Source organism: Schistocerca americana, chromosome X (assembly GCF_021461395.2).
Source record: "Schistocerca americana isolate TAMUIC-IGC-003095 chromosome X, iqSchAmer2.1, whole genome shotgun sequence".
NCBI classification, from domain to species: Eukaryota; Metazoa; Arthropoda; class Insecta; order Orthoptera; family Acrididae; genus Schistocerca; species Schistocerca americana.
Genome location: NC_060130.1, coordinates 918,332,028 through 918,356,526, shown reverse-complemented (window position 1 = coordinate 918,356,526; position 24,499 = coordinate 918,332,028). Strand labels below are relative to the sequence as shown.

Below are 24,499 nucleotides of genomic sequence, written 5' to 3'. Positions count from 1 at the left end.
TTTATAACTATGATATTAAAGATTATGTACGCGAGAAAGTGGTCATTCTGAGGTTGCTTCAGTATGCAGAAAGCAGTAGACAACAGATGTTCCCTCAGCCATCTGCTCCATCACCTATATAAATACAGCCTGAGAGGCAGTAGGAAGGTTCACTTTGCACTCAGCCACTGTAATATTCAAGTCTGTTAAATGTCAGATTGCGCTCTGTCTTGGATGATGTCAGAGCTGGACTGTGACCGATCATGTATTTGCGGTAAAAATGAATAGTGAACTTGCAAGGATTGAACACCATCCTGGATCACTTAAAATTCACTAAGTAACTGTTAGTATGCCATCTGTGAGAATTATAAATCTGCGTGGCAAGTGGTGACTATTATTTCCACTTCTATGGTGAACATTAATTTTGAACATTTATTTTCAATCAAAATATCCATGGGTGTACTGCCGGTCTACAGTGTCCAATGGGCACAATATTTCGGCGATCATACATGTCACCATTATCAGGTGAACTTACAGACTGAGCTCCTGTGAACGTGCCAGCACGGAGATCCGTACGCTATGGCCTCTCAGAGGTTCCTGGGCTGGACCAGATTGTGGTCATGCAGACTGGAAACTTAGGTCAGTATGTTTCTCTTCGCTTTTTGGCTGATCACAAAATTAGTTGCCAGGCTCGCTTGAGAAAGATGGTGAACTGTACAATTAACAACTTAATAATTTTACCCGCCACCCCACACAGTCTGTCAGTAGACTTGCAGCCCATATCATCACTGGAACAATTTTCCATTTATCCCTGCACCTTCCTTACCATCTCTCATACCACAAATCTCACAGCAAGCAGTGGTCATAATGTTTTGGATCACCAGTGTTCATATAAATAGTATCAAAAGAAAGTAACTGAGAAAACTACTAAATTAAGAGACAGAATTGCGGGCTCATGCTTACCTTCATGAGACGAAATGTGTAATACTACCAATAGACCTTCACAAAAGTGCAAGGTATGATAATTTACTAGCTTTCAGAACTATTAATTCTTTCCTTGGGCAGGAGAGAGAGATAGAAAACAGGTCACTCAGACTCCAACTACAATGATGATGGGGTGGGTGCCTCTCAACCAAGGGTCTGAGTGACCGGCTTTATATCTCTCTCTCCTGTCTAATGCATGTCATCATGTTCATGTGTGCCTAATTATAGTTTTTGAGTTCTGCCTATTCAGTGTCTTAGGTTTACTGTTTGTAGTTTATTCTTTATACAAACACTACTTTTAAGACTAGTATTAATGAATGAGTAACTTATTTTTTGAGAAATATTCTGCAGGTCTGGGGCTATCATTATTTCTATGAGACTGAGAAGTTTGTATATTTCTATTTGGCTGAATGTGAAAAACTGTAATAAGGTTTTTTTCCCTTTGATGTTTTTGGTTTGTGTAATGTAGGTCTAGTCACAAACTACATTTCTGTCATAAAAATAGATTGACAATATGACAACTGCACACTTTAGTTATAAATATGACAAAGCCAAATAATGTTATCATTGATAAATAACATTAAAGGCCCATAAATGCAAGTAAACAGTGTCCATACATCATAGTTCTCTTGATTTTACACAGGTACTTCTTGAAAATGAGCCATGATTTGGAATTAGTAGCAAAAACAGAAATAACAAAAAAGAATTTGCTGCAGTTCTCCTGGAATACACTCGTAAAACATGCATTTCATAAAATAGAATACCTAGACAGGGATTTAATTTTCACTGCCTCAGTCACTTTGTAATAATATTTAATAGCAAGCCTCATTTCAGCAGTATGCTGCCATAATTAGATGAATTACAGTTACACGTGCAGCTGGCAAAACAAAACTGTCTACATGTGTTGATAACCTCAGATGCTTTTGATCACGTACAGCTCACATATATGGTAATGCAACACACACTGGGAACTGCACCGCACCACATCTAACACACTTTTAGAAGCACATTTTTTTCCATCTTATTGTAAAAATTTCATTTACAGATCGATTTGATTTTCTGTGCTTGCATACAATTACTGCATATTGTTTTATATGTACATTATAAAACTTTATTTTATCTATTCAAAATGCTGAGGTGGTTCTGTCTCGAATAAACAAATAATAGCATATCTGTGTAATTATGTGGTGGCTGCAAGACAATGTTTGAGACTCTGGAATTCTACTGAAGTAGTTAGTGGTCACATATCCTTGTAGAGCATCAGACCACAATGACAAGCACAATGGCAATGTGCGTAAATACTCCGTGACATGTACAATTCTATGTGTTGTGTTATTATTTGATTTTCAACTAGTTTAGTCTACTGTGCTTCATGTACTAAGGAATCTGATGTATCTATACATGCAAGTATTAATGTAATATAATATGTGGAAATAAATCATTAACTCTCTAAAGTTAACCACAAATTTTGGTGATGGTGTTACATCAGTACAATCATACCGTCTCCATCATGCCATACTGCATCACAACTCACAGGCTTGTTTCTTCCCTGCCAACTGCATTGAACTTATTTTCGCACTTGGAATGACAGGCTGAACAATAAATGTGGAACCACCTGCAGGCAGTAGGATGAGCAGAACTGCAATCAAATTGCAACATAACCCTGTATTGTGATTTGTACAACTGGAGAACCAGTTCGTGTTACCACAGATATCATCAGATGAAACCAAAAACAGCTATGTTGTCACAGCACTAAATGAAGATCTAGCTGCAGAAGTAAAAGACATCCTCTCTATACAGCCGAATACCAAACATATGCGTCCATCAAAAATGCTATCCCAGTCAGTGGCAAAGAAATTGGAAAAACTTCTATGAATGGAAGAATTCATCGATCGCACCCCATTGGAGCTTCTTGTAAGTCTACGTATACTGACAAGTAATACAGTCAGTGATGATGTACTATGAAAACCTGGTTGTCATGCCTACCTTCTGATACACAGAAAATTTTAACGATTTGCACTGATGATTTAAATGCACTAACACAGACAGCAGACAGATTAGTGGAAATGTATCTCTCTGTGAGTGTGTCATCATTAGTGTCACAACAAGACAATATGCCTGCAGTGACTCTTTCATCCATGCAGTCACAGTTAGCTAAACTGGCCACACAAATCACTACACTGCAAACGTCGCACACTCATCATGGGCTACATCGTCAATCACCTACAATGTCTTATGTCTGCTGGTACCATAAGAAGTTTGGCAGCAATGCCCAAAAATATTTGCCACCATGCAAATGGTAACATGACACAGAGTGCATATCTGCAGCAGCTACTCTTGGCAAAAGCAGATGTTGCCTTTATGTCACAGACTGTAACACAAAAATACATTATCTGGTAGACACAGGGGTGGAAGAGTCAGTGTACCTGGCAACCCAACTACCACATTGCAACTGTGATAATTACTGTCTATTCACCACCAGTGACTCCAAGATCACGACATATGGGTGCGTGACACTAGTACTTAATCTCAGATTATGTCGCAGATTCAAATGGCAGTTTACACCCCAATGTATCGCAGTCTATTCTGGGACCTGATTTCTTATCTTATTAAAGTCTGGTCATTGACCTACAACATCTGCAGCTGATAGATTCTGCTGCTAATCTGGATAGCTAAGGAAAGGTATGGTGTGTCACTCAGACAACAGTACACACAACTTCAGGAGATACTCCATAAATAAACCTGTTATGGAGGTTCCCTAAGATCATAAAACAGTCGCAGACCATGGCAACAGTGAAGCACACCACAGAACTGATATCCTTACCACATCAGGACCACCAATCTATGCATGTCCTCAGCATCTAATGCTGGAAAAATTAAAAGTCATGAAGCAGGAATTCTGTAGCATGCTGACAGAAGGCATCTGTCGAGCTTCCAGTGGCAGTTGGGCAGCCCTGTTACATGTGATTCCAAAGAAGAATAATGAAAAGTGCCCTTGTGTTGTTACAGCGAACTCAAGGCAAAGACCACTCCTGAGCGGTATCTGCTGCCACACATAGAAGATTTCACCTTCAACATATACAGTAAGACAATATTCTCTACTATTGACTTAGTGCACTTTGTGTTTTAGAGGTGTCTGTGTGGTGAAGCTGTTTAGTAAATTTTGAGCTGTAGTTTTCAGCTGACATTGGCTATTGTTTCTAGTGAAATATTTCAGTAAAAGTTTCATTCACTGTTTTAATGTCATTGAGTGTTCCAGTGGCCACTCAAATTTTTTATTTTAGCTAAGAAATTGTGTGAAGTTTTGGTGGTATCGGCATTAGTTGTGGTTTAGCAGTATTAATAAAAGTTTTTGCTTTTTTAGTAGAAAGAGACTTTTGAGACCACTATTGTTAGTTCTTTAAATAGTTCTACTGTTGTTACTGAACTTAGGTAACATAGATGTTTAGTTTTTACAGTAACTGTTAAAACTTTGCCATGAGTGAAAAGTGCAGGCTTTGTAGTAGGTTTGTGAGTAGTGGGTTATGCTGTGAGATTTGTTCAAAGTATTTTCACCCGGGGGGAATGCGGTGGGGAAGCCAGTGAGATCCTCTCTTGAGAATGCGGAATATGTGGCAGAAATAAGATGATAGGGGAGCAGGAGCATAAGATCAGTGTCCTTCAGGTGCAGTTAGAAGACACAAAGGAGGAACTAGATAGGTTGAGGAGGGTGAAGAGTGCTTGAGAATGGGAACTGATAAGAAGGCAACTAGGAGGAGGAGATATTCAGACAGCTGTACAGGGTTATTACAAATGATTGAAGCGATTTCACAGCTCTACAATAACTTTATTATTTGAGATATTTTCACAATGCTTTCCACACACATACAAAAACTCAAAAAGTTTTTTTAGGCATTCACAAATGTTCGATATGTGCCCCTTTAGTGATTCGGCAGACATAAAGCCGATAATCAAGTTCCTCCCACACTCGGTGCAGCATGTCCCCATCAATGAGTTCGAAAGCATCGTTGATGCGAGCTCGCAGTTCTGGCACGTTTCTTGGTAGAGGAGGTTTAAACACTGAATCTTTCACATAACCCCACAGAAAGAAATTGCATGGGGTTAAGTCGGGAGAGCGTGGAGGCCATGACATGAATTGCTGATCACGATCTCCACCACGACCGATCCATCGGTTTTCCAATCTCCTGTTTAAGAAATGCCGAACATCATGATGGAAGTGTGGTGGAGCACCATCCTGTTGAAAGATGAAGTCAGCGCTGTCGGTCTCCAGTTGTGGCCTGAGCCAATTTTCCAGCATGTCCAGATACACGTGTCCTGTAATGTTTTTTTTCACAGAAGAAAAAGGAGCCGTAAACTTTAAACCGTGAGATTGCACAAAACACATTAACTTTTGGTGAATTGCGAATTTGCTGCACGAATGCGTGAGGATTCTCTACCGCCCAGATTTGCACATTGTGTCTGTTCACTTCACCATTAAGAAAAAATGTTGCTTCATCACTGAAAACAAGTTTCGCACTGAACGCATCCTCTTCCATGAGCTGTTGCAACCACACCGAAAATTCAAAGCGTTTGACTTTGTCATCGGGTGTCAGGGCTTGTGGCAATTGTAAACGGCAAGGCTTCTGCTGTAGCCTTTTCCGTAAGATTTTCCAAACCGTCGGCTGTGGTACGTTTAGCTCCCTGCTTGCTTTATTCATCGACTTCTACGGGCTACGCATGAAACTTGCCCGCACGCGTTCAACCGTTTCTTCGCTCACTGCAGGCCGACCCGTTGATTTCCCCTTACAGAAGCATCCAGAAGCTTTAAACTGCGCATAACATCACCGAATGGAGTTAGCAGTTGGTGGATCTTTGTTGAACTTCGTCCTGAAGTGTCGTTGCACTGTTATGACTGACTGATGTGAGTGCATTTCAAGCATGACATACGCTTTCTCGGCTCCTGTCGCCATTTTGTCTCACTTCGCTCTCGAGCGCTCTGGTGGCAGAAACCTGAAGTGTGGCTTCAGCCGAACAAAACTTTATGAGTTTTTCTACATATCTGTAGTGCGTCGTGACCATATGTCAATGAATGGAGCTACAGTGAATTTATGAAATCGCTTCAATCATTTGTAATAGCCCTGTACTTTGCATATATGCAATAGATTTGACCAGCTGTCAGAGATGAGTGGAGAGGAGCCTCTTGTAGCTGTAGGAATAGGAAACATGCAGCAGTACTCAGCACTTAGGAAGCCTAAGTCAGTTGCAAATTCTAACAGAAAGGAGAAGGTTCTGTAGCTAGGTAGTTCGCACAGTATAGATGTGGGCCAGCAGTTGCAGTAACAGTTGGGTAGTGAGTACCAGGTCACCAGCATTGTGAAGCCTAGTGCAGGGTTGACTCAGGTGACTGACAGCACAGGGGGGCTATGTAGGAATTTTGTGAAAGAGGATCAGGTATGATTGTGGCTGGAGCAGGGAATAGTCTTGATACGAATGGGGACTATGACGTAAGTGGTGACCTGGTAAAGACAGCTACTCATACTGGTGGCACTAATGTGCACTTCATGCAACTGTTTCAGCATCATGATTAGCCTCATCTTAATGCTGCTGATAGGTGTGTTAACATGGGGCTGGAGAAGGCACTGATGGTGGAGGGCATGCGTCACATTCCAGTGGTGCCAGTTGAGACTACCAATTGATCGGGTTTCACTAGGCATAGCCTGCACTCAATAGGTATGGGAAGGGGATGCTGCCAAAGCTTGTAGATAACAGTGTAGTGGTGGTGGTGGGATCACTCATGGAAAAATTCCTGTAGTAGTTGGTGTTAGAGCTGCCCCTTTTTTAGACTGAAGTCAGCTGATGGGTATACATGCTTAAAGCATGTCTCTCTAATGAAGGAATCACCTTCAGGAAAGGTCATGTATCCAAGTAGTGAAGGAATTAGCATATTTCATCAAAATATAAGAGGTATTAGAGAGAAAGCTAGTGAACTGCTTATAGATGTTGACTCAGACATTATTGGTATATCGGAGCATCACTTAAATAATTTGATAATTTGGAGGCTTTCTTTACCAGGATATAGATTAGCTGGCTGTTTCTCAATGAGTTCTTTGTGGAGTGGGAGAGTGGCCATGTATGTGAAAAAACAGTATTCCATTTGAGTATCATGGCACTGCACTGAAAAGGCATTTGAATGCTGTGCAGAGGCAGTTGAATTTAGTGAAACTAAACTTCTAATTGTTGTTGTTTATAGGTCCTCTAACTCTGACTTCAGAGCATTTCTACTCAAGCTAGAGAGGGTTCTTGGTTCACTTTACAGGAAGTACCAAAAATTAGTTATATGTGTTGACTTCAATATTAATTTTGTAGATGACTGTGCAAAAAAAGGATGTTGGTAGATCTCATAAACTCATATGATCTGATGCAGACTGTGTTTTTCCAACCATGGTGCAAGGGAACAGTAGCAAAGCCATAGACAATATTTTTATTCACTCTTCATTACTAGAAGAGCATTCTGTTACTAAAAGAGTGATTGACCTTTTGGACCATGATGCACAAATTTTGACACTAAAAGGCTTTTGTAGTCAAACAAATGTTATATATGTTATATACAATTACAAATTATGTAGAAAAGTTAATCCAATGGCAATATAGACTTTTTTTAAACCTTGTTAAGGAACAAGAGTGGCAGGATGTTTATAGTGCTGATAACATAGATGACAAATATAATGCTTTCCTTAACACATTTCTCACTCTCTTTGAGAGTTGCTTTCCATTAGAACGTTGTAAACAGGGTACTGGCAGTAAAAGGCAGCCTGGGTGGCTGACTAGTGGGATAAGGATATTATGTAGAACAAAGTGGGAATTATATCAAAATGTTAGAAGTAGTCGCAATCCAGCTACAGCAGCCCATTACAAATAGCATTGTAAGGCACTTAAAATGTTATTAGGAAGGCAAAGAGTATGTGGTACACAAATAGAATACATAATTCACAGGACAACATTAAAACCTTGTAGTCAGTTGTGAAGGAAGTGTCTGGTCAGCAGCACAAGGTCGACGATATAAAGTCAGTTTATAGTTAAAATATTTGTTACTGATAAGTCAGCTATATGTACAGTATTTAAAAATCATTTTGTGAGCATTGCTGGTGAATTAAATAAAAACTACAGTGAATCATATGACTCTCTTGGAAAATGCCTTTCTGAGAGTGATGTCTGAAATACTCCTGTGTGATACTGGCAAGGGGAAGATTGAATCAATAATTAAATCACTGAAGGCTTAGAACTCTCGTGGATATGTTGGAGTGCCTAGCAGAATATTAAACGACTGTGCTGCTCATGTTAGCCCTGTACTTAGCCAGAAGGGACAAAGGGATAATGTAGACAATTTTAGACCTATTTCTATGCCATCAGTGCTTGCTAAAGCTATTGGAAAGGCTCTGCATGTATATCAAAAATACTCCATCAAAAATACTGAATGCCGATACCACCGAAACTTCACACAATTTCTTAGCTAAAATAAAAAATTTGAGTGGCCACTGGAACACTCAATGACATTAAAACAGTGAATGAAACTTTTACTGGAATATTTCACTAGAAACAATATGTAATGTCAGCTTGATTATTTTATATTACATAATTTGCTAGCAAATGTACAGTTTGGCCTCAAAAGCGGTTTGACAACTGAAAATGTGATATTCTCTTTTCTCTGTAAGGTTCTGGATGGATGAAACAAAAGGTTTCGAGTGCTTGGCAAATTTTTGATTTAACTAAGGCATTTGATTGTGTTGATCACAAAATGTTGCTCCATAAGTTGGACCACTATGGAATAGGGAGAGTAGCTCACAATTGTGACTCTTGAAATTTTCCCAGCGTATTTCTTCTTCAAGTAATTTTCCAGTTTGCAGCTGGATCCCATCAATATTCTGCCATGATATTTTGGTGTGTGGTGTATGTAACTTGGGCCAAGGCAGCATGGGTCTACAGGGCTATTACAAATAGACAAAGTACGAATTTTAATTGTCTCGCAATACATAAACCACAAGGAGCCCCTTCTGGACGATCTGTTGTGAATCTCATGGAGAAATTATTTGACTGTGCAATGATGTCAGTGTTTGCGAAAGGTTTAAACTTTGCTCCTATGCCTTCTTCACCCCTTTAATGGATTTCATCAGTTCTATTGAGGAGGCTATTAGATGTCTTTCCGCGGATACTGCAGATGAAGTTTGTCAGAAATTGTGTTGTACCTTGCTGAAATGTGCGACACACTGGAGTAACATCTCTCCAGCAGAAAGGGCTGCTCTTCACAACCTCTGTGAAGATATTGGTACAGTCATACTTCCTGTTGATAAGGGTAATGCTATGGTCCTTTTGACAAGGGAAGCCTACAACAAGAAGATATATAGTCAACTAAGTGATTCTATGTATCGCAAAATCAATAAGGACCCAATGAGACGTATATCCAGAAAAAAACTGTTATTCTTTTGAACGATAGCTCTTTACCTGAACAACTTATCAAGAGGCTGAGACCACACAATGTTGTTCCACCAAGACTCTATGGGCTGCCTAAGTTTCATAAGGATAGCGTTCCACTACTATTGATAGTGGGTAATATTGGTGGCTTTACTTATTCGACTGAAAAACTTCTGGCCTCCTTACGCAAGCCATATGTGGGGAAGTGCTGCCACCATATACTTAATTCCAAGGCTTTTATCAATCGTTTAAAGACTGTTAAGCTGAGCAGCTCGGATATACTAATGACCTTTGATGTAGTCTCTCTTTTTACCAAAGTGCCTTTATTTGACTCGCAACATCTTATTGGTAACTTGTTCAGTGATGATTTGAACATACTCCCTCCTCAACTGATGGTGTTGCCATGGGGATTCCCTTTTCCCCCTGTGGTGGCCAATCATTTTATGGAAGATTTTGAGGAGAAAGCTCTTGAGTCTGTCATCTTAAAACCTACAGTTTTCTGACATTACATAGATGATACTTTCACTGTATGGCCTCATGGCAGACAAGAACTGGAAAAATTCATTTGTCATTTAAATTCTTTACATGAGAACATTGAGTTTACTATGGAGATTGAGAAAGGTGGGACTTTATTCTTTCTAGACATGTTAGTACACCATAAGAATGATGGGTCTTTGGGACATTCGTTGTGTAGAAAACCCACACATACAGATCTATATCTTCAGGCGTCCAGCTGCCATCATCCTGCACAAACGGCCAGTGCAGTGCAGTACTTTAATTCATCGGGCACATGTAATATCAGATGCTGATAGGCTTCACAAAGAATTAGTGCATCTGGAGAAGGTTTTTAAAGAAAATGGCTATACTTTGCATTAAATACAGAAGGCCATGCACAGTTATAATAACAGGAAGCAACGCTCTGAGGAGACTGATGACGACTATAAATCAACTTCGTTCCTTCCATATGCTGAGAACGTGTCTTCTAAAATAGGCAGATTGCTTAGGAAAAATGATATTAATGTCATCTTCTGTCAACCAGCGAAGAGCAAGGCCTTTGTTGGATCCATTAAAGCCAATTTACAATTGAGGAAGGCAGGTGTTTATAAAATTCCCTGCGAGTGTGACTGTGCATACATAGGTCAGACGACACGAACAGTCCAGAAACGCTGTGTAGAACATGAAAGTCACACCCATCTGCAGCAACCTTTAAAATCACCAGTGGCAGAACATTGCATTTCCATGGGAGGACATTCAATGGAATACAATAATATCAAAATGTTAGCACCAGTTTACAGATTCTGGGACTCTGTAATTAAAGAATCCATGGAAACACATCTTGATGATAATTTAATGAATCATGATAATGGCATCAGCTGGATAAAAATTGGAATCCAATTATCAAAAATTATGTGGTCTCAATGGAATCGACATGCTCAGTTGATACTCATCTGTTAGTTTGCTCTTACTCCACCACTAAGGGCAGCACACACAACTTGGGCGCCTCGCGCATTTCACCTCTTAACGTAAGCACCATAAATCACCAGTACGATTCGCATGTGCAGAATTCACTATAAATATCATGACTGCATCAGGTCTCTTTAGATCTTCGTCTAGTCATCTGAGGATGACTGGATATGTCTGGGTTGAAATATCGTGGCAGAATGTTGATGGGATCTGGCTGCAAACCCGAAAATTACTGGAAGTAGCTCACAACTGGTTCACCTCTTACTTTAACAGTAGATAGCAAACAGTCATAATTCACAGTGTTGAGAATGGCTGTGATGTGGGATCCAAGTGGGGTAGGGTCAAATGGTTGGTGCCCCAGGGATTTGTGTTGGGGCCACTCTTGTTCCTTGTTTATGTAAATGATATGCCCTCTAGTATTACAGGTAATTCTAAAATATTTCTCTTTGCTAATGACACTAGCTTGGTAGAAAAGGATGCTGTGTGCAACATTGGCTCTGTTTCAAATAGTGCAGTTCATGACATAAGTTCATTGCTTATAGAAAATAAACTAACCCTAAATCCCAGAAAGACTCAGTTTTTACAGTTTTTAGTACACAATTCAACAAAAGCCAACGTTTTAATTTCACAGAGTGGGCACATAATTTGTGAAACTGAACAGTTCAAATTTCTAAGTGTTCAGATAGGTAGTAAACTGTTGTGGAAAGCTCATGTTCAGGATCTTGTTCAGAGACTAAATGCTGCCATTTTTACTATTCGAACGGTATCTGAAGTAAGTGATCATTCAACGTGAAAATTAGTCTACTTTGTTTATTTTCATTCATTTCTATCATATGGTATATTTGGAGTAACTCTCCCATTCTCAAAGCACATTTTTGGCTCAGAAATGGGCAGTTCACACAATAAGTGATGTAAATTCAGAAACATCTTGTCGACCCCTGTTCACTAGTCTGGATATTCTGACATTGGCCTCTGAATATATATATTCTTTATTGTCATTTCTTGTTAACAATATCAGCTAATTCCAAAGAATTAGCAGCTGCACTCAGTTAATAATAGGTAGAAATCCAGTATGCATTTGGATCACAGTTCCTTAACTCTAGTGCAGAAATGTGTGCAGTATACTGCTGCTTCCATTTTCAATAAGCTACTACAAGAATTCAAACATCATAGCAGTAATACTTTCAAATGGAAACTGAAGAGTTTCCTCATGGGTCACTTCTTCTATTCTGTTGAGGAGTTCCTTGAAAAATTAAGATGATTCCTGTGTTATATTGTTGATTCTGTTTATTTAAACTTATAGCTTGTCTTTTTTGGGTTCATAAACATTTTATTTTATCTGTTATTATTTTTATGTTTTAATTTCATGTACTGACACGTTCCATGACCTTGGAGTTTTTCTCCTCAGTTTGGTCCTTCATAACTAGACATGTAAATAAATACATAAATATACTAGCAAACCTCTGTTCCAACTGAAGACATACACAAGGCTTCCACCTTATCTTTAGGAGACTGGATGCTAGAAACTGAACCTTTTGTCTTTTTGAGTTTGTGAGAATGCCTTTCGGACTGTGTAATGTGGTGCATACATTTCAATGCTTTATGAGTAAAATCACAAGACATCTGGATTTCTGTTATGTCCACATATACAACATTTTAGTGATGTCTGCTTCAGAAGTGGTACATCTAGAACATTTAAAGAAGATATTTGATTGTTTACATATGAAATGGCTGGTTTTAACCCTGCAAAGCGTACCTTGGGGTAACAGAGGTTCAGTTTCTAGCATCCAGTCTCCTAAATATAAGGTGGAAGCCATAGCCAAGTATTCCCATCCTGATGCAGTTAGAGAGCTATGTCATTTTCTTGGCATCGGCAGTTTATATCATCGGTTTATATGCAATCATGCAGTAATAACAGCTCCATTGAATGAACTTCAGAAAGGTGCACTGCAGCCAAATAATGAAGTACAATGGACAGACAAAATTGATACTGATTTCCAAGTTGTAAAAATAGCAATAGCAGCGGCTACAAAATTTGTTCATCCAGTATTACATGAGCCACTTGTGCTCATGGTAGATACATCAGCTACATCCACTGGTGCCATACTTCAGCAACAAGTGGAACACAGTTGGCAGCCACTGACATTTTTCACAACAATGCTGGGCAACTTACAATCGAGAACTGTATGCCACATATGCCACAGTTAGGAAGTTCCGGCACTCGTTATAAGCCCGACACCTTAACATTTACATGGACTATAAACCACTGACATATGCTTTCAGTATGAAAGCAGAGAAGCATCACCAAGACAACTTTGAAATTTGGACTATATTAGCCAGTTTATGACTGACATACTCTATTTGCAAGGAAAGTCAAATGTGTCAGCAGATGCTCTCTCACATGTTGACGCTATTACCACCGCAACTGATTACGAGATCCTAGCTCAATCTCAGCAGCATGATGATGAGTTATGCACATTATTGGATAACCCAACAGGATCAAAGTTACCACACATGACTTTACCAGAAACAAATGTTGTATTGTACTGCAAAACATCTGGCACAAAAGTATGACCATTCACACCTCACCAATTTCAATCACAAGCAGATGCATCAGTGCACAACCTGGCTCATTCCATGGTCATGGATACAGCAAAATTATTCAAACTGAGTTTTTCTGGTCATGAATGCATGAAGAGTGTAAGATATTTGTCAGGAATTGCATGGAGTGCCAGAAAATAAGATCACTCGGCCTGTCAAGGCAGCATTAGGCACATTTATGCCACCAAGTCAATGCTTTGAACATGTTCATATAGGCATTGTGAGTCCCCTTCCGGTGTCAAAAGGCTACAGCTACTGCCTCACAGTCGTGGATCAGTTTTTAAGATGGCCTGAAGCTTCCCGTATGAAAGAAATTACAGCCGAGATGGTAGCAAAAATGTTTTTCCATGGATGGATCACTGAGTTTGGTGTACCGGTATGCATTACAACAGATCAAGGACACCAATTTGAGACTTACCTATTCAAAGCATTGGCAAGTGTAAAGGGAATATAGTTGAGGTATGTCAAACATGATTACACACTGTGTCATAGATGGTTAGAAGACAGTCATTTACTGCCAGGATATCTCAGTATATGCAGGTCATGAGAGATAGCACACAAAAGTTCTTTTTCAAGTTAACATTCTGCAGGAGTGCAGAGATAGCATTCCATGCACTGTGCCCATTTCTCTATGTTAGTCTTCAGAGAAATGACCACTGCAGGAGAGGTATTCAGTGTCTTCTTCTTCACACTGTTCATCTGAACACTGTCCTCAGTTGAACCTGTATTAGACTCCAATCACTTTGAAGATTATATTTCCTGCATTTTTCTCTTTTTCAAGAAGAAAACTTTAGCTTCTGTCTGTTTTGATTCTGCTACAACTTTCTTCTCTTTGAATTGTTTCAATTCTTCCCTGTATGGAGGAGATGTCAGCTACTGAACAGATTCAAAAGAGCTGGTGGCTCTTGATGTAGCTTGTTGATTTAACTTAAACATGCCAAAGTCATTATTCAGGAACTTTTAGACAATTAAACTATTCACCCTTCATCTAGTATTTGGTCGTCACACATTAATTTGGTGCCTAAGAAAGATACACTTTCCGTCTCTGTGGAGACTATCGAGCACTTAACACCATAACAATTTTAGGTAATTATTGCATCACTAATATTCAAGACTTTGCTTGCCAACTGCATGGGGCACAAATTTTCAGTGTAATTGACTGTCACAAGGTGTACCACCAACAGCCAAAGGCATCCAACGACGTTGAAAAAACTGCCATCATCACCCTGTTCAGATTGTTCGAGTATCTGTTTATGCCATTTGGCCTTAAAAACACCACACAGACTTGGCCTATGGTTCATTGACTTGTTGGTTAAAAAAGTGAACTTCATGAATGCATACCTGAACGACTTGTTTACGTTTTCTTCCTCACTCAAGGAACATGAACTCCACTGAAATATGGTTTTACAACTCTTACAAGCAAATGGTGTCATTGTGAACAATGCTAAGTCACAACTCTGCCACACTACTGTCACTTTTCTGGACCACGTGGTTTGTACCAACGACATTCACTCCTACCCAAACAGGATGAGACTACTACTACGGTGCCTCTGCCCAAAGACTTTCAGGGCCTCTGCCACTTCCTCGGAACTGTAAATTGCTATGTAAACACATTCCCCATGCTGCCAATATAGAAGCCCCACTGACAGACGCTCTCATAGGCAAAAACACTTCAGGGTCTCAGGCAGTCACATGGACTGCAGTCACATGCAACCTGCAAGTCAGCTTTACAGATGGGTGTTATGCCTGCTCACCCCATGCCTGATGCTCTGATCTTGCTTACTACAGACATGAGTGATACAGAAGTGGGGGTGGTACTTCAGCAATCTCTGAGTTCCGTTGTACAGCCGCTCAGATTTTTCTCCCACAAACTGTCCGCTTCTCAACACAAATGGTTCACCTTCGACTGGGAACTATTTGCTATTTACACCACTATCAAACATTTCCAAGATGATATTGAAGGTTGCCATCTTGTGGTATTTACTGTCCACAAACCACTCATATACACTTTCTGCAACCCAGTCAAGGACTCATCCCTGAGATGTTTCCATCATAGGGACCCCATATGCCAGTTTACGACCAACATATGTCACACTGGGGGAGACAATGGCATTGCCGATTTGTTATCTTGTGTGTCAGTGTTATCTTCACAACTGGACCTCAGAAAACTCCCTAGATGGCAAACAAATGATACTAGACTTGCCACATTGCACTCTCATACTAGAACAGGACTCAAACTTGAGTTACGGATGCTTCACGGACTCTTGTCACCCATCTCGTGTGACATTTCAACATGACGCTTACGTCCGGTGATTTCTGCACCTTTCCACCAGAACATTTTTAATAGGACTTACAACTTAGTACAATCTGTCATACGCACCACCACATGTCTGTTATCCAAATTTTTTGTTTGTACTGGGATGATAAAACAATGTCGCAGTTAGGCGTGAGCATGTGTGGATTGTCAGTGTGCAAAATTAGGCCATTGTGCACAGCCCCCATGGGTATTTTTGACGTGGCAAAATAAATATTTCAACACATACACATCGATATCATCAGGTCGCTACCCCCCTTGGGCCCTTTTCATTACATACTGTCTGCCATCGACAGGTTTACCCACTGGATGGTGGTAATTTCCCTCACTACTATCACAGCTGATGTGGTGGCCTGAGCTCTTTTATTAATGTGGATCTCACACTTTGGCTGCCCAGCTTCTATCACCACTGACCAGTGCTGCCAGTTCAAGTCCACTCTCTTCTGGAAGTTTTGTGAACTGTGCGGGGTGAAATGATTCAGGACAACAGGATACTGCCCCCAGAGCAAGGGGCTTGTCAAATGGTAGCACTGAACACTTAAAGCTTCACAGATGTGCAATGGAGGGGAGTGGGCTGACGCCGTACCATAGGTAATGTTAGATGTTTGGGCCATGTACAAAGAAGATCTTGTCATATCTCTGGTGGAAGTACTACACTCAGGAGCCCTCACACTCCTGGTAGAGTTAGTTGAGCCTTCACTCACTCTGGATCAAATCTGCAACTTGACCAAGGACTTAGCATCGTGCACTCACGTCACGGTGCATGATGGCACAATCTGACGGATGCTCTGCCCTCCATACTCGGGCCCACACAAAGTCATCTTGGGGCATAACAACACATTTGAAATGCACATTAATGGCACACCTCAAGCTGTATTGTCTGCCACCTCAAACTGGCATGGTTTCTAGGAGAATTGCTCGATACTCCACCTAGCCAGCCTCCCCTCCTGCTACACCTGCCTCACATGAGGTATCTACTGATGGTTTGCGGGTAAGTGAGAACCATTCCCACACATGTGCTGTTACCTACTCCCAGTCACGTGCCAGTGCTACAGGTGCATGTGACATTACCCTACAGAGTGACATGTGTGATGACTCCCTCTCCTGCAGGCAACCTTCCGCCTCTCCCCTGTTAGGATTTAGTGATGTATCATGGGCCAACCTCAGAATGTGTGACGTCACCGACAATGATTCATATGGAGATTCTGTCACCCCATCTACAGGAGTGGTAGTTGATGTCAACACTGATTTCATTTGTAGTTCTAAAGTGTTTTTTGTTGTGTATCCAGATAATGTGTTCTACGAACAAGGCAGCTTCCCCAATGACAACTTGACCCACATTCACCATCTCCAGTCTATCCCCTTGCCTGTTGGTACTGAACCATCAACAGTCAAAGCCCTTCATACTGCAACAGGCATTCAGATTTACTACCCTGGCTCCTCACAATCCACTGTCCCCTCCCTGGATTCCTCCACTGCTGTACAAGGATTCGCCTGGTCAGGCAGGACCATCTGCCCCACTCTCTGGCTCGAGGACTTCATTTACAAATGTCATGTATTGTTTCTGTATAAACAAACTCTCCCCCCCCTCCCTGGAGTGCTTCCTTTACATGTATGCACTCTCATATTTGTCTTTGTGCTTCACACTGTAGGGCCGGGGGGGGGTAGGGGGGGGGGGGAATTATTGGATATTCGTGAAAAGTTCTATGGGACCAAACTCCAAACTGCTGAAGTCATTGGCCCTTAGGCCTACACACTACTTAATCTAACTTAAACTAACTTACACTGAGGACCACACACACACCCATGCCCAAGGGAGGACTAGAATCTCTGAAAGGGGGAAATGCACAAACCGTGGAGAGGTGCCTTAGGCCGCATGGCTACCCCACACAGCAGGGGGCTAATGGTGCGACTATCGACCAAGTCGCGTATCATCTTTGTTTTGTAAGCTTTTTGGAGTGTCCTGTAGTCTTGATGCAAAACTGTAAACACATATGTACCGGTTCAGACCAATAAAATCCTACATATGATATGATGTACAGTGAACATAATTGGATCCTGAAATCCTACAATAAAATACCCATAAAGTATAATTTTATTGCAAGGTTTCTTTTTGCTCCAGCAGGATAATATATACCGGGTGGTCCATCTGAAATTATTCTTTAGCGAAACCTGGCTTACTATCCTCCTACAGACATTGTTGATATGATGTTAATTTTATTAATCAAAATTGCACTCAATGAGCTCGAAATGGATACATGCACTGTCCACCTCGTCATCGCGAATACACTGAAAATCTTGCACATACCCTTACTGTTCTCGCATGTGTTCAACTGGATCCTGAAATTAGTAGTTGTGCGATTCAGAGACAAACTGGAATACCAAAATCAACTGTTTTGAGGATTTTGAAGGCACCTAATTATCATGCATATCATAACACACCGACACAGACACTAATGCCAAAAGATATGCAAATATGTGTGCATTTTTGCAAATGGGCCTTGGAAATGATAAGAGGTGACAACGATTTTTTTTAGATGCGTTATGTTCACTGATAAAGCCACATTCAAAAACAGTGGTGAATTAAATAGTCATTATTGGTCCCCTGTCAATCCACACTGGCACAGACACATTGACAATCAACACAAATGGTCGTTAATGGTCTGCTGTGGAATTCTAAATGGTCACTTGATAGAACCATATCTTTTTGACCAAAATGTTACTGGGGAATCTCATTTACAACTTCTCTGCAATGATTTGTTGGAGCTAATGGAAGATGTTGATTTAGAAACTGGGCAACGAATGTGGTTCCAACAGGATGGAGCAGCTCCCCATTATGCTAAAAATGTGCGGAACATTTTAAATCTACAGTACCCTGGTCAGTGGATAGGGCGCGGTGAACCAATTCAGTGGCCTCCACGTTAACCAGACCTAACATCTCTTGATTTTTTCTTATGGGGTTATTTAAAAAATATTGTTTAAGAAAGACAGCCCACAACATGAAATGATATGGAGCAACTCATTCGAAGAGCATGTGCAGCCATACCATGGGATGAGCTGCTCAAAACTGTGGACAACTTCTGCAGAAGATTGACTTTATGCATTGCAGCAAATGGGAATAATATTGAACAATTACTTCATGGCCAATTTCATTAATTAAGCACCCCAAATTATGAGAGGCAAGGGGACTCACACGAATGAAGCACCCCATGGGAACATCATTCTACTATGTCCATGTCATTGTTCCTGGATAATGCTAAAAGTAGGATACAGTACATTTTGTACAAAAATAGCTTAATTTGGTGCAACGAAAGAATTTGTGCACATTTTTTTATCAATTTTATGTGTCTTTCTCTGATAATTCTAAATAAATTGGAGTTCTTCCCCTATTTTAATTTTTCTCTGTCAATAGTTTAAAAAAAATGTTTCAGACAAATCTTGATTACTTTTTTATGGAGAATCCGAATCTGCAATAAAAAATGGGTGTTTCCATTTAAGATTTAAAAGTTGTCCCCTGCCCCACCCAAGGGGGCGGGGGCTGGAGGTCACGTGTAGTATCATTTGATGTATCATTTGTCTTACTAACTGTTTTTACCTGAGTTATAGTTTTTGAGATAATCTCATCCAAAACTTCAGATGGACCACCCTGTATGTTGGAAACTGTACCTTCTATACTTCAGCAGATTACAGTGGACATTCCCCACATTCCTCCTAAATAATAAATAGTTCCTTAACCACTGCAACCATCTTGTCACACACAGATGAAGTACTGAATCATAGGAAATAAAATATGAAGAGAGAGGTATGAGGGAGAGAGAGTGTGATGGCATAGAACAGCAAAGAGAAAATGCAGAGAAAAAAGAATTATTTGATTAAATTTTGTTGGCATAAGATGACTAACATGTAGGAGTATAGAGATATTCTATTGTTAGTACAGTGTTGTTCATCATAGACAAGGATATTGTCAGGAGTGCCCCAGGGAAGTGTGGTGAAACTGCTTTTGTACTCTCTGCACATAAATAAGATGACAGACAGCTGAGTAACAATATGTAACTTTGTCCTGCAGTGTTACAATGAGATTTGGCATGGTTAATTTAAAGGGGAGGCCGGATGCCCTTCCTGCCACCACCCCCTGGGATATAATCAGTGTACCCCAGTTGTCTGTGTCTAGTGTAAAACATGAAATAGTGTGAACATGTTTCAAATGTCTGAAAGTCATGTAACTGTTGTTGGCGCTGCCATATAGAGGAAAGTGTCATCATTGAGTGACTGTATGAGGTTACAGGATGACAGAATTTCTATTTGGCATGATGAATGACAGTTTTTTTCTAAATGTGGAAAAATGAAAGTTAATACAGATGAGAAGGAATAACAACACTGTAATATCTGACCACAATGTTAATGGTGTGCTGCTTGATATAATTCTTCTTCTTCTTATGCTTGTGCTTTTGTCCTGCAGTGTTACAAAAGTATTTGGCATGGTTAATTTAAAGGGGTGGCCGGATACCCTTCCTGCCGCCACCCTCGGGATGGAATCAGTGTACCGCAGTTGTCTGCATCTAGTGTTAAGCATGAAATAGTGTGAATGTGTTTCAGATGTCTGTGAGTCATGTAACTGGGAAGGGATGTGGAGACCAGCCTGGTATTCACCTAGTGGGGTGTGGAAAACCGCCTAAAAACCACATCCAGGCTGACCAGCACACTGATCTACATCGTTAATCCACTGGGTGGATTCGATCTGGGGTCAGCATACCTACCCAAGTCCAGGAAGCAGCGCATTAGCACTCTCAGCTAACCTATTAGGCCGTGTTGCTTCGTATAATCATGTTTATTAAATATCTAAGGTTAATGCTGTAATAATATGAAACTGAATGAGCACATAAGGTCAGTAGTAGGGAAGAAGAATCATAGACGTCAGTTCATTGGGAGAGTTCTATGCCAGTGCGGCTCATCTGTAAAACAGACTGTGTATAAAACAGACTGTGTATAAAACGGACTGTGTATAGAACACTAGTGTGACACACTCTTAAGTGTTGTTCAACTGTTTGGTGCCCCTCCCAAGACAAATTAAAGGAAGATATTGAGGCAATTCAAAGGCATGCTGATAGATTTGTTATCTGTAGGTGCAATCACTATATGAGTATTATGGAGATGCTTTGTGAATTGAAATGAATATCCCAGGAGAGAAGATGAGATTCTTTTTGTGAAACACTATTGAAAAAATTTAGAGAACTGGCCTCTGTTGAGAGAACCTGTGATGTGTGGTGGTGTTAATATGTGATGGGCACTAATTACTTTTCAAATGAATTCACATCTACATGGTATCACCAAATGTCTTCATATCTCATTGAATAATCCCTGTGCAATGCCAGGCAATACTTATGAGTAGTTTAAAAAATGCAGAATTCACCAGCATCATACCAATTTTCCATTAGAATGAGTAAAAGAGAAAAATCCTGAGTGACTCTTAACAGTTCATGGTTCTAGGGATCAATAAGTTCATTCATTTGGTAAGAAAGATTCTCTGTGGTTTACATTTGCCCTGATCCCTTGTTAACAAAGGTACTGATAAGTGTAAACTTCAGACACTCACTGAATAACAATTATTCTTCTGGTATTCTTTGGATTTTTCTGAGAGAAATAACTGAACTCTAAACACCTTTAATGTAAAAACTAATTTTAAGACATTCTTGTGGAACTATTTTGGAATACTTCCATTGCAGTTCACATACAGAACCTAGTGACAGTACCTTATATTGAAACGTTTTCAAGGCTGTACTGCTATCCTAAACCCAAGGTGAGGAGGATGAATGTGTGATGTAGCTTAGAGTGATGGAAACATTATCATTTTTGGCGGAAGTAAAAGATGATTTTGTGAATTTATAAATCCTAACACATGCTGTGTTGCACTCGGTGTGTGTGTGTGTGTGTGTGTGTGTGTGTGTTTGTGTGTGTGTGTGTGTGTGTGTGTGTGTGTGTGCGTGGTAGATACTTTGACAGTGGTACTTACAGGAGTATTTTGAGGTGGAAATGACTTTTTTTGGATATGAAGTGATGCTTTTGGTTCACTCAGACCATAAATTTTGCTAAATAGCAAAATGAATGCTGTGGAAAAAATTTGGAAAATGTTTTTCATACAACCATGATAAATTTCCTGTACACAACACAAAAACCATTGCATGAAGTGTATTTTTTGGACTTTTGACACAAATTTTTCTTTACGGTATTACATCATAATGAAAAGTACAGCCTGAAAATTAAATGCCGTAATAGCTGTGAAAGTAAATTATTCTATGGCTTTCACCACAGGGATGAAGAACAGTAGTGATCCATAGCATTTTGCCTGATTACTGTGTGTGGGTAATTTGGTAAAAGTATGTGTAGACAAAGATTTGAGTGTAACATCCTCTCACTGTATATGAGTCATGTTTAAATGGCAAAAGAAAGCCATAAGGTGCATAGCAGAAATTAGCCCATATGACTCATGTTGAGATTATTTTAAGAAACTAAATATAATGACAGTGCCTAGCCTGTATATTTACAACTGCCTTGTTTTTGTTAAAGAGAATCTGAGTAAATTTGACTTAAGGAGAACAGTTCCTGACCATAACATAAGAAGTAGACATACAATTAATATGCCATATGACAGGCTTGCAAAGACACATAACAGGTGCAAATATCTTGGTCCTGTCTACTTCAACAAATTGTCTGAAAATGCCAACACAGTGCCAGTAAATAAATTTAAAGCTGATCTTTCAAACTGGATCAAAAGTAAAGTAATTTACTCTGCTCAAGAGTTCCTTGAGTATGTGATAAATGACCCACTTTCCTTATGAGCACAAACTATATAAATTAACAGCAAACTGTACACATGACACACTGAGCAACTATTTTATTACTGTTTCATGCACTTATTGTTAATTATCTGTGTGATTATTTATTTGTCATCCACTGAACTATGTAGTTCATTTATCCTGTAATTGATCTACTAGTAAACTTCTTGTTGTTATTGACATTTGTACAAATATGTATTGTATCCATCTTGGATTATTATATTTTAGTTAATAAATTTGTCATGTTGAAGTTTATTTTATTATTATTGTTATTATTATTGAGTTAACATTGGCAACACCAACTGAATGTAAATATGCTCAACAGAGGAATAAAACATTTTTATTTGTATTTATATAAAAAAAGAACTTTTGTGATCTGTATCAGTAATATATTTTGTGTAAATGTGTCACTCTACACTGTTAGTCTAGAATCAAGTTGTGGAATAAATTCCACTCAGAAGTATTAATAATGTTTGGTTACCTTTTATTGTCTCAGAATTGTTGTGTGCCACAATTATATTCTGTCCAGCTTTCCAGAATTAAGCTAGAATAGAACTGTGGCTTATATTTCTGAACAGCAACACAAATTCAGCAAGTACTGAATATACCAATGAAACAAACTGGTGATAATTGCTGACATGCCCTTCAAACCCAGAGGGGAACTCATGTATAGGCAGGATGGCTATCGCAGAACTTGCCTTATTCAGATAATCCTCAATTTCTTCTAATATATCTCTCACAGACTCAACATTAACTAGTTTCCTATGCCCAAAAAACAAACAGAGTTGTTTTAATGAAAACAAGATATGTAAAATATATATCTTTACAGCAACATTTGCTAGCTAGAGCAATCAGTTTCTGCATACATTATTAAAAATGTTTCGATGGTTTTCATGAGCTCCTCACCAAATGATATAAACCCATTTTCAACCAAGGTTAGAATACAGGAAATTAAAATATCTGATATCTCATTTTGGTTAACTTTATTTTTTAAAAAAGTTCCAATATCTCTGTGGGGAAGAAACACTGCAGTGAGCTTATACTTCCAACTGAACTTAATGTAGTAACAATCTAACGTTGATGGAGAGTGAAAGGATTTATTGGTGTTTAACTGGGGACAAATAATTTTGCCCTAGAGTTACTTTAATCTGCATTTTCACTTTGTAACATTGTTTAGAGTGCTGTCTCGTGAACACAAAAGGTAGCAATAACAGATATGTTTCTGCTTCAGGCAGTTTTATTTACTTAAAATTGGTTTAAAGTCTGAGAAACAAAATATTCTCTGTGATATTAATATAATTTGTAATCAAATAAAAAATTCTGCGTCTCAGATAGTAGGCATACTTGTATTTCTTTTAAATCAAACACAAATGCTATTCAGATGTAAATGAAAGAAATACATGCTTGTCCATCCACTGTACTCCTTAGATGAATTCTTTTCCAGAAATAATTAAAAGTTCCATACATACTTCTTAAATAAAAAGATATATCTTGTTATTCAGTTATAAGATGAAAGATGCAATGCTATGTTAATGTTAGACAGTGAATTACAGTACTAGATAAATGTTAGCTAGTAAATAAGAAAAATTGATACTTACTATTATTTATATTATTGTACTATGTTACTATTATTCTGTAGTTTAATTTTATTTCTATAATTGTACTGACATGTTCCTCCTCCAAGCAAATTACTTGCATGTACAGCTCCATGGAATGGAATACCAAACAAAATAAAATAAAAAAATATGTATGAAAAAATGGTTTTTTCTTACATAACTCATGTCTAGTTGTAATGGGGTCTTCAAATGCTTAATATTCAATGATTGATCTTCAAAACAGTTTTTAATCAATTATTTTAAGCAAGTTGCAGCAAATG

The 24,499-nt window shown here is 39.2% G+C and overlaps 1 long non-coding RNA gene across 2 annotated transcripts in view; it reads right to left on the bottom strand.

Moving 5' to 3' along the window:
* The window catches only part of LOC124556694, an 88,364-nt gene that overhangs the window by 43,916 nt on the left and 19,949 nt on the right, over positions 1-24,499 (bottom strand). The window contains exon 5 of one of the 2 annotated variants that reach the window (XR_006968662.1): positions 5,222-5,277. The exons of the other annotated variant lie outside the window; for it this stretch is intronic. This is a non-coding gene — a long non-coding RNA (uncharacterized LOC124556694). Of the gene's footprint in view, positions 1-5,221; positions 5,278-24,499 lie in introns of those variants that run through there. 2 annotated transcript variants of the gene reach the window in all.